Source organism: Felis catus, chromosome A1 (genome assembly GCF_018350175.1).
Source record: "Felis catus isolate Fca126 chromosome A1, F.catus_Fca126_mat1.0, whole genome shotgun sequence".
In the NCBI taxonomy this organism is placed as follows: domain Eukaryota; kingdom Metazoa; phylum Chordata; class Mammalia; order Carnivora; family Felidae; genus Felis; species Felis catus.
The window spans coordinates 71,199,312-71,210,032 of record NC_058368.1 but is presented as its reverse complement, the minus strand read 5'-3'; the positions used below and the strand labels follow the sequence as shown (position 1 = coordinate 71,210,032).

Here is a 10,721-nt window from a genome sequence, read left to right as displayed (position 1 = left end):
AATATTGCCCTTTGCATTCTTAGTCACTTCCAAGCATACATCCAACTGACTACAATTTGCTTATGATATGGCTAAAATATACCACTAAACTGTTAAATTTGTATTCACTTTCCTTTGGGGACCACCCAGCTTCACTTGGTACCAGTTCCTAGGTATCAGGTGGTTCCCTAAGTAACTGGACTCAACCACTAAGCACCTTTTTAGATGGAAAACACCTCAATAAGCCAGGTGACTAGAGATCTGAAACTCCTTATCATAAAATACTAAAAAGAGAGATTCCTCTCTCCGCTTGTAAATCTTTCGTGAGTGCTAGACTTTGGAAGTAACTGTTCACAGTCACAGAGCTTTAGAAAGCAGGAAACAGATGGTGTACATCCAGAGGTTATGTCACCTTCACACACCTTACCAGGCAGCACACCAGGGATGCTCAACATGGAGCTCTCGCTTTAGATCTAGCCCATGATTACTCTAAATTCACTTGCTGGCACTGGACTCCTCTCGATGAGTGACACCATCACCGAAGTTACCACAAGACTCCTTTTCTTGTAAAAATTGTGTGCTGAGCTGAAAGCTAGCTGCCAGTTCCTTTCACAACTTTGGCTCCAAAGCAAGATGTTTCTTATTAGAGAGAGATAAGAAGACACAGAACATTTCTCAATCTTGTCTGGGAAGGGCAGGCAACACTGCCTGTCTGTCTTAGCCTGGACAACTCAGCACAGGCCTGTGTGTTTCATTCCTGCCACTAGAAAACTAAAATTTCTCACACACGTTAAGAGATCCAAATTGTTTGGGGCACCTGGGTAGCTCAGTCAGTTCGGCAACTGACTTCAGCTCAGGTCATGATCTCATGGTCTGTGAATTAGAGCCCCTGAGCTGTCAGCACAGAGCCTGGAGCCTGCTTCAGATTCTGTGTCTCCCTCTCTTTCTGCCCCTCCCCACTTGCACTCTGTCTTTCTCAAAAATAAATAAACATTAAACATTAAAAAAAAAAAAAGAGAGATCCAAATTGTTCATTTTTGGCACAAGTGGCCCTCACTCTGAGCACTTAATCTTTCTTAAAATAGACACTGAGTATTTTGTCTTAATAATAAGGCTGCATTTCAGGCTGGGCTGCTTTGCAGGCTGAGGAACTTCATGTGTCAAATGGTGATGGTGTAAACTCTTGGTAAATGCAAGGCTTAATTCCATTAATTATTTGTGCAATTATATATTTAATATATGTATCACCCATAAACTCTATTGTAGCAGAGTTTATACTTTTATCATTCATTGTTGTTTCTCCTATGCCTGACACATATACTAGGCACACAATAAATGTTTCTGAAATATGTATACACACACACACACACACATATACATATATATGTATATATATGGGTTTATATTGATAGTTCCAATTTAAAGTTAGGATTATAGTGATTTTTTTTATCTTCATAACTTGGAAATCTTGGTTCCTAATAACATTAATATTTCCTTATTTGTTTTATTTTATCATACACAAAAGCACAAGAACAACAATACTGCTAACAATAAACTTATTGAATGCAGTTCAAAGTATCTTTGGAGTTTTATTTGTCCTTAGACTTTATATGGGCAAAATGTTACAGTGGTCTATGTTCCAAAGTAACTTTAATTATCTTCTCGGGATGCCTGGCTAGCTCAGTCAGTAGAGATATGACTCTTGATCTTGGGGTTGTAAGTTCAAGACCCATGTTGGGTGTAGACACTACTTAAAAATAAAATCTTAAAAAAAAAGTAATTATGTTCTCAGTGCAATTGGGTATCATATTCAGTTCCACTCATTGGTTTCTGTTTGTGTTCAATTTTAGGGTTTTTTTATTCTTATTTAACTTAATTTTTTGAATATATAAATCATTTACATGATTCAGAAGTCAAAGCTACATAAAAAGGATACCCAAAGAATTAAATTCTTGCACCCACCTTTATTCCTTATACCCATTCTACCCATCCTTATTAGGAACCCTTTCCATTTTCAGAAATATCTTGTTTATTCTTCTTTTTCTCATACAAATAAATATATATACCTATGTACAAGTATATACAAATATGTTTATGTGTGGATATGCCCTAGTTTATTCAATCAGTCTTCTATTGATGGATACTTGGATTTGTTTTTAAGCTTTTATTACAAATAACTTCACAATGCAGAGCAAAGTGCATACCATATTTTGCATTTGTAAAGGGATTATTGTCAGCTAGTTTCCCAGAAAGATTACCCAGTCAAAGGGTAAACGCACATGTAATAATTTTGTTGAATATTGTCCAATTTTCCCTCCAGAAAAATGTTGCCATTTTGCAATCCCACTGGTGATGTTTAAGAATACCTGTTTCTGGGAGTACCTGGGTGGCTCAGTTAAGTGTCTATTTTTTTTTAATGTTTATTTTATTTTTTTTGAGAGAGAGAGAGACAGAGCACGAGCAGGGGAGGGCAGAGAGAGAGGGAGAGAGAGAATCCGAAGCAGGCTCCAGGCTCTGAGCTGTCAGCACAGAGCCTGACGTGGGGCTCGAACTCACGAGCCTTTGAGCTGTGAGATCATGACCTGAGCTGAAGTCGGCCACTCAACTGACTGAGCCACCCAGGCGTCCCAGAATAAAGTCTTTAAAAAAAAGAATACCTGTTTCTCTCCAGGATTACCAACATAGGGTAATGTCAAGCTTTTGGACCTCTGCCAGTCTGGAACTGGGAAGGATTTGAGATGTCACCTTCCTTGAGTGCTAACAAGTTAGCCTTAGTGGGTGTTACCAGAAGGCCTCAGACTCTTAGGTCAAAAACAAGAGAATCTATTAGTTATGGTACAGCAGAAGCCTGAGCTTCATGTTGGCATCAGTTCATCTTGCCTCCCACGTCCCATGGGGATGATGAGGAGCAGCCCGAGTGAATGCTGTGGCCAAGTAGGTTTGTGTCACAGCAGAGGAACACCGAGCCTAGGAAACCCCTAATCTTATATGGGGCTGCTATATAACCTGCCTAAGCTTTACTCCGAAGGAAATATTATCTTTATTATCCTAGTCAGAAAACAAATCTGCCCTCTGTTGCATGTGCATTTCTTTGTTTTGTTTTGAATGTTTATTTTTGACAGAAAGCACGATTGGGGGAGAGGCGGGGGGGGGGGGGGGGGGGGCGGACAGAGAATCCAAAGCAGGCTCTGTGCTGACAGCAGAGAGCCCGACGTAGGGCTGGAACCCACAAATGGTGAGATCATGACCTGAGCTGAAGTCGGATGCCCCTGCATGTGCATTTCTTTTAGGAAGAATGTCACCAACTACTTTTTCAAATGTCTCATAGGCATTTGCCTTTCATCTCCTGTGAACTGTCTCAACATTTCTAGCTATTCTCCTCCTGGGTTTTTGTCTTTGTCTTTTTTTTTTTAAACAGTTTTATTATGATATAATTTACATAGAATGACATGCTCACCCATTTAAAGAGTACCATTCAATAAGTAGTATATTTACAGAGTTGTGCCACCATCACCATAATATAGCTTTGGAACATTTTTAATACCTCCAAAAGAAACCTCTTACCCATTAGCAGTCATTCTCATTCCCACACCCCATCCCCACCCCACCCCACCCAGCCCTAGGTGACTGCTAACTTCCTCTCCTTCTCTGTAAATTTGCCTATGCTAGATGTTCCATGTAAATGGTATCACACCGTATGTGGTCTTTTGTGACTGGCTTCTTTTGCTCGGCATGGTTTCAAGGTTCATCCATGCTGTAGCATCAATCAATACACTTCTTTATTCTTTGTTATGTATTGATAGAAATTAATCATTTTGTGTAATTTCAGTTGAAAATATTTTCTGCCAGTTTTTCACTTGTCTTTTGACTTTGCTTATGATGATTTTGCCAAGCACAAGTTTATATGTATCTGTCTGTCTGTATGGATATGTAGATAGGTAAGTTAGATATCAAACGTTAGATAGGTAGAGATGTATTTAAATGTATTGATCTTTCTCCATGGCTTCTGGGATTTGAATTATAATAGAATGGCTTTCCTCATGTCCAGGTAATAAAGAAATGGATATGATTCACCCTTGAATATGTTGTTTCATTTCTTTACATTGAAATAACTGATCTATTTAGAGTATATTTTAATGTAAAGTAAGGGACATAAATTCAAATACATATTTTTTTCAAATGACTCTCCCGTTGTGCTAATCCCATTTTTTTAAGTTAATCTTTCCCCTCAATGATTTAAGATGCTTCCTTTGTCCTATGCTAAATTTCCACATGTGCTTGAAATTATTTCCATTGGTTTGTCTGTTAGCCAGGTATCAACACCACACTGTTTTAATTATAGGATCTTTATAGTAATTTTTAATATGTGGTAAGGCCAACCCCTCTAATTGCTTTCTTTTGAAGATGTTCATGAGTATTCCTGCTTATTTATTTTTCCATATGAAGTTTAGGATCCAGTGCCAGGAAAATCTTGCTGGCATCTTTTTAGGGAATTACATTAAATTTATATATTAACTTGGAGAGACTTGAAATATTTATGATGTTGATTGGTCCTCTCCAAGAACAAGGAATGTGTTTCTATTTTTGATCATATTTTTGTGATTTTTCAGAACTGTTTCAAAATCTTCCTCATATAGGCTTTATGCATAATCTCTTAAAACAGTGCTTCCCGGGGCGCCTGGGTGGCGCAGTCGGTTAAGCATCCGACTTCAGCCAGGTCACGATCTCGCGGTCCGTGAGTTCGAGCCCCGCGTCGGGCTCTGGGCCGATGGCTCAGAGCCTGGAGCCTGTTTCTGATTCTGTGTCTCCCTCTCTCTCTGCCCCTCCCCCGTTCATGCTCTGTCTCTCTCTGTCCCAAAAATAAATAAACGTTGAAAAAAAAAATTTTTTAAATAAAAAATAAAAAAAAAAAACAGTGCTTCCCACTCCTCTAATAACTAGGTCAACCGAGTATGGCCAATTATAGTAGCAGCTCTTCTCTTTGAGGAGGGATGAGGAGGTGGGCTGAGACAGAGGGAAAAGAAGAGCAAATATCTTCTATGTTCTACTTTCCCTGAGTTTTGTTCTATTAGCCCCACTGAGAGTTTTGCCTATGTATGCTGCTATGCTACTATATAGTACTCACTGAAACACTGTCTTCCATGAGCTTTACTGGACAATATGGCTGAGCATAATGTGGTATGGGAGACAGACTAGAGACTGAATTTGGGAATCTAGTGTATAATGATGGGCTTTGGAGTGAAGCTATTCTACTTTTTACTCAAGTCGGAGATTTGTAACAGGAGACCTCGTCTGCTCAACGAATTGATTCCAGAAGGAATCAGAGGAGAAATAGCAATTATCAGGAAAGTGGTTTCACAAAGGTGAAAGCAGCACTTCCCTGGTAGATATCTCTGCTGTGAGATAGCTGTACTCCAGGTTAACTCGAGGCTTGCTTTAAAACCTAATGGTGTAACAGACAGTATATTACAAAAAGGAAGTATAGGAGGAGAGGAAAAAGCCTGTTTCTTCTTTCAAATCCTTCTAGCTGCTCTTTAGCTCAGAGAACAAAGAGATTTATTATATAGGACCAGCAGCAATTTTGTGTTAATAATACTCAGTCATCTCTCTATTGGCACCATCATCTAAGCCTCAATAGGGACCCTGGAGTTACCCACAGATTAGCAAAATAAAAGGCCTTCTCTTCCAAAAGATTTCCCATGCTTTGAACCTTTCCTAATACCCTCAGTCTTAAAATGTACCAGAACATCCATCTAATAGGGTACTGTGTACCTGTAATAGGGAATAAGGAAAATATCTACATACAACAGTGGACTGATTGCCAGGATATATTGTTGAGAGAAAGAAATCAAGGTAGGGATGTGTGGCTGGCTCAGTCAGTACAGCCTACAACTCTTGATCCTAGAGTTGTGAGTTCAAGCCCTATGTTAGGGTGTGGAGCCTACTTAAAAAAAAAAAAAATCAATGTAGAGAAAAGTATCTATAGTATACTAACATTTATCTAAGAAATGAGGACTAGATATAGATACATAGATATGCTTATATTAGGAACAATGGAGGGGTACCTGGGTGGCTCAGTTGGTTGAGTGTCCTACTCTTGATCTCAGCTCAGGTCTTGATTTCAGGGTCATAAGCTCAAGCCCTGCACTGGGCTCCACGTTGGGTGTGAAGCCTACTTAAAAAAAAAAATGGAGATAATCCATAGCTCTTGCCTCCACTCCTGCTAACAGTCTGACCTGCTCACACCGAGAGAGCCTGTAACTCCACCGTGCCATCTGTGGCATTTGGGCCCTTTTTGGCAGTGATGATGGTTTCTCTGATCAGTGTCTGAGTGCTATGAAGATTGCACACAGAGGTCCAGATTCACTTCATCTTCAGAATGTCAACAGATACATAAATTGCTGTTTTGGATTTCACTGGTTGGCAGTGGTTGACCAGTTGTTTGGATTGCAGCCAATTTGAGCAAAGAAATATCTTTACTGTGGCTTTGTTACGAAGGCAAAATCTATAACCACAAGGAGATGAAATACATTTCCTTTTTTTTCAAGTTCATTTATTTATTTTGAGAGAGACAGAGATAGTGCAAGTAGGGGAGGATTAGAGAGAGAGGGAGACAGAGAGAATCCCAAGCAAGCTCCACACTGCCTGTGCAGAGCCTGATGCAGGACTCAAACCCACAAAACTTAGAGATCATGACCTGAGCCAAAGCCAAGATTCGGACGCTTAACTGACTGAGCCACCCAGGCACCCCAAAACGCATTTTCCTTTTTAATTTAATTAGACTTTAATTCTCTTATTGGACTTATTTTGAATTTATTTTGAATTTAATTATTAGACCAAAATGGATGGTGAGTCATCCTACATCATTATAATAAAGGAGAAACTGAGCAAATAATTTGTATGTTGGATGAGGTGTTTGTATTTATTTTTTAGGATACTGCCAATAAGAAAGTGTTCCTGGGCACGGTCACCTATGAAGTCAGATCTTTGTTTAAAGTCATGATAGAAGACGGATTTTTGGCTATTTGTTTAGAAGCTAAAGGTCTCGTTAACTTGAAGTGTATCACAACTCCTTTATCAAAATGGAACCTTAAAAAAAAAAAGTGGAGCCTTTTCTTCTGGTACACTATCAAATTCTTGATTTAAAGCCAAGTGACAAAGTTGCATCTGTGGAAATGATTCACTATCATCACTGCAGAGATGAACATCTGCTTGCCCTCTGTTAACAGTGTAGAGAAACTATTCCCAGGTCTTGACACAGAAACTGCTAAGAGAAGGTGAAGAGAACTGGAGACAGAAAGTATAGGTCACTCTTTCAAGGACTTTTGCTATAAAGGACAGGGAAAGGTGGAAGATGAGAGACAGTACAGTGTGTGTGGATGTACATATGCTATAAATGATCCAGTAGAGAGGAGAAAAACTGATGATGCAAGAGACAAGGGGAACAATCCTTAAAACCGAAACTCAAGGCAAACCTGTTGTGATTCCATTGTGACAAAGTAAGTAATGTTTCCTGGGGAAGCAGATTTAGTCATGTTCTTTTTTCCTCTTCATACACATGTCTACTTTTTTTTGTTTTTTTGGATCCTTTTTAACAGTGCTATTAAGAAACACTGGATGACAGAAGGACTGGATGCCTTTTATCAGGAGGCTTGGATTCCAGCTGAGTTGCTGTCACCCTATTGAAGCAGCTAAAAGAGGCTCTGGGACAGTATGTTCTCAGACATTTGCAACTGGCAGGGAGAAAGTCCCCATTTACTGGCTGCTGGAAAGGTAGCAGATCACATTGGGAGTGAACATCATGAAGTCCTTTTTAACTGTGAGGAACGCATTCAGATATGAATGAAGTCATATTTTCCTTGGAAACTTATGACCTTACAACAGTTAACACTCCAGTAGATACGTATTTAATTTCCAAGGACATTTGGAAGAACACAGCATGGTAATCTTCTCTGGAGAAGGTTCTGATGTACTTCCACAGGGTTACATATATTTTCACGAAAACTTCTTTTAAAAAAGCCAATGGTAGAGAGAGAAACTTCTGAAAGAACTCTGTTTGTTTGATGTTCTCCACACAGATCAAACTACTGCTGCCCATGGACTTGAACTGAGAGTCCCATTCCTGGATCATTGATTTTCTTCCCATTACTTGTCTCTGGTACCAGCAAAGAATGGAAGAGAGAGAGAGAGAAAGAGAGAGAGTATTTGAAGACTCTAGTCTTCAATCTGGAGAGAATCTGGTGGGGTGCCTGGGTGGCTCAGTTGGTTAAGCATCTGACTCTTGATTTTAGTTCAGGTCATGATCTCATGGTTTGTGGGATTGAGCCCCCAGTTGGGCTCTATGCTGACAGAGCAGAGCCTGCTTAAGATTCTCTCTCTCTCGGGGCGCCCCGACTGGGTGGCTCAGTCGGTTGAGCAACTGACTTCAGCTCACGTCATGATCTCATAGTTTGTGAGTTCCAGCCCCACGTCGGGCTCTGTGCTGACAGCTCAGAGCCTGGAGTCTGCTTCAGATTCTGTGTCTCCCTCTCTCTCTGCCCCTCCCACCCTCATGCTCTGTCTCTCTCTGTCTCAGAAATAAACGTTAAAAAATTTTTTTAAAAAGGAAAAAAAGATTCTCTCTGTCCCTCTCTATGATCCCCATCCTGCTCACACACTCTCTCTCTCAAAATAAGTAAACTTTTAAAAAAAAGAGAGAGATTATCTGGTGACCAATAGAAGCCTTCAATGATGGTATAACCTCAGTTAATAGTTTCTGGTTTATGATTTTACAGGAACATATTGAACACTAGGTTCATGATACACTGACAGTAACTGCAAGACAAACATTTCCCTCAGTACTCCTCAAACCTACAAAGGCAATTACTACCATTAATATTTGAATGCTGCTACCCAGGCCAGGCTGACTGGCTGACCGATTACTGGATGCCCAACTGGATCAATGCCACTACCCTTCTGCCTGCACTCTGACCCATTACAAGTCAGCTACCAAAGGTTAGGCACTCTCTAAAAGAGAAACTGAAAGTAAACGTTCCTCTTTCTTGTGAAGGGTAGTGGGATTGTTTGGTAGGACCAAACATCCATATGTACTTGGACATGAAAAAACAACCCTCTCAAATCTAAAAAGAAAAACAACATAAAATAAATCACAAAATTAAAAAGAAATCGTTCCTGGGGCACCTGGGTTGGTTAAGTGACCGACTCTGGATTTTGGCTCAGGTCCTGATCTCACGGTGAGATCGAGCCCCATGTCAGGCTCTGTGCTAACCAAGCAGAGCCTGCTTGGGATTCTCTCTCTCTCTCTCTCTCTCTCTCTCTCTCTCTCTCTCTCCTCTCTCTCTCTCTCTCTCTCTCTCCACCCCTCCCCCACACATGCACACACACACACTCTCTCTCTCAAAATAAATAACTAAACAAAAAAAAAAGAAAAATAGAAATCATTATTAATGGGGTGAGAAGAGGAATAGGATAGAGACAGAGATAGAAGCCAGGTATGTTTTGTATACTTGACTTTGAAACCATGTAAATATTTTACACAGATCTAAAAGAGTTAAATTTTTAAAATTTTTTTAATATTTTATTTATTTTTGAGGGGGGGGCGACAGAGAGGGGGGCAGAAAATTTCAAGCAGGCTCTGCATTGATAGCAGACAGCCTGACACGGGGTTCCAATTCAGGAACTATGATGAAATCATGACCTGAGCCAAAGTTGGACACTTAACCTACTGAACCACCCAGGTGCCCCTAAAACAGGATTAAATTTTAGCAACCTTGGGAATCCTGGGTGGTTCAGATGGTTAAGCATCTGACTGTTGATTTCAACTCAGGTCATGATCTCATGGTTTGTGAGATGGAGCCCTGCATCAGGCTCTGTACTGACAGCGCGCAGCCTGCTTGGGATTCTCTCCCGCCTCTTTCTCTGCCCCTCCGCCCCACTCGTGCACATGCTCTCTCTCTCCCTCTCACTCTCAAAATAAATAAATAAAAATTTTTTTTTAATTGTAACAATCTCTAAGTATCTGAAGGAAAATGAAGCAAATGAAATCACTGAGTATCCTTAGTGACCTCCTAACTGATAAATCCAATGCTTTGCTTTAGAGTACTTTCAGCTTAACCTGTATATATAATTTGAAATTGTTGATCACTGACTCATTATTTTTTTATTTAAATTCAAATTGGTTGGGGCACCTGGATGGCTCAGTCAGTTAAGCATCTGGCTCTTGATTTCAACTCAGGTCATGATCTGACAGTTTGTGAGCTCAAGCCCAGAGTCAGACTTTGTGTTGACAGCCTGAGTCTGCTTGGGATTCTCTCTCTCTGCCCTCCCCTACTTACGCATGCTTGCATGCATGTTCTCTTTGAGAGAGAGAGAGCGTGCACAAGTGAGCAGGGAAGGGGTAGAGAGGGAGGGGGACAGAGGATCTGAAGTGGGCTCTGCGCTGGTAGCAGAGAGCCTGATGCAGGGCTCGAATTCACAAACCATGACATCATGACCTGAGCCAAAGTCAGACACGTAACCAACTAAGCCACCCAGAAGCCCCTAAATAAATAAACTTAAAAAAGTAAATTCAAGTTAGTTAACATACAGTGTGGCATTGGTTTCAGGAGTAGGATTTAGTGATTCATCACTTACATATAACACCTAGTGCTCAACCTAACAAGTGCCTTCCTTAATGCCCACTTAGCCCATCCTCCCACCCACCTCTCCTCCAGCAACCTCAGTTTGTTCTCTTATGGTTTGCC

At 40.4% G+C, this 10,721-nt stretch overlaps 1 pseudogene; it reads left to right on the top strand.

Annotated features, from left to right (window-relative positions):
* The first annotated feature begins 6,820 nt into the window (after nt 1-6,820).
* Nucleotides 6,821-8,949, top strand: LOC111556560 (annotated as a pseudogene).
* Nucleotides 8,950-10,721: the final 1,772 nt, after the last annotated feature.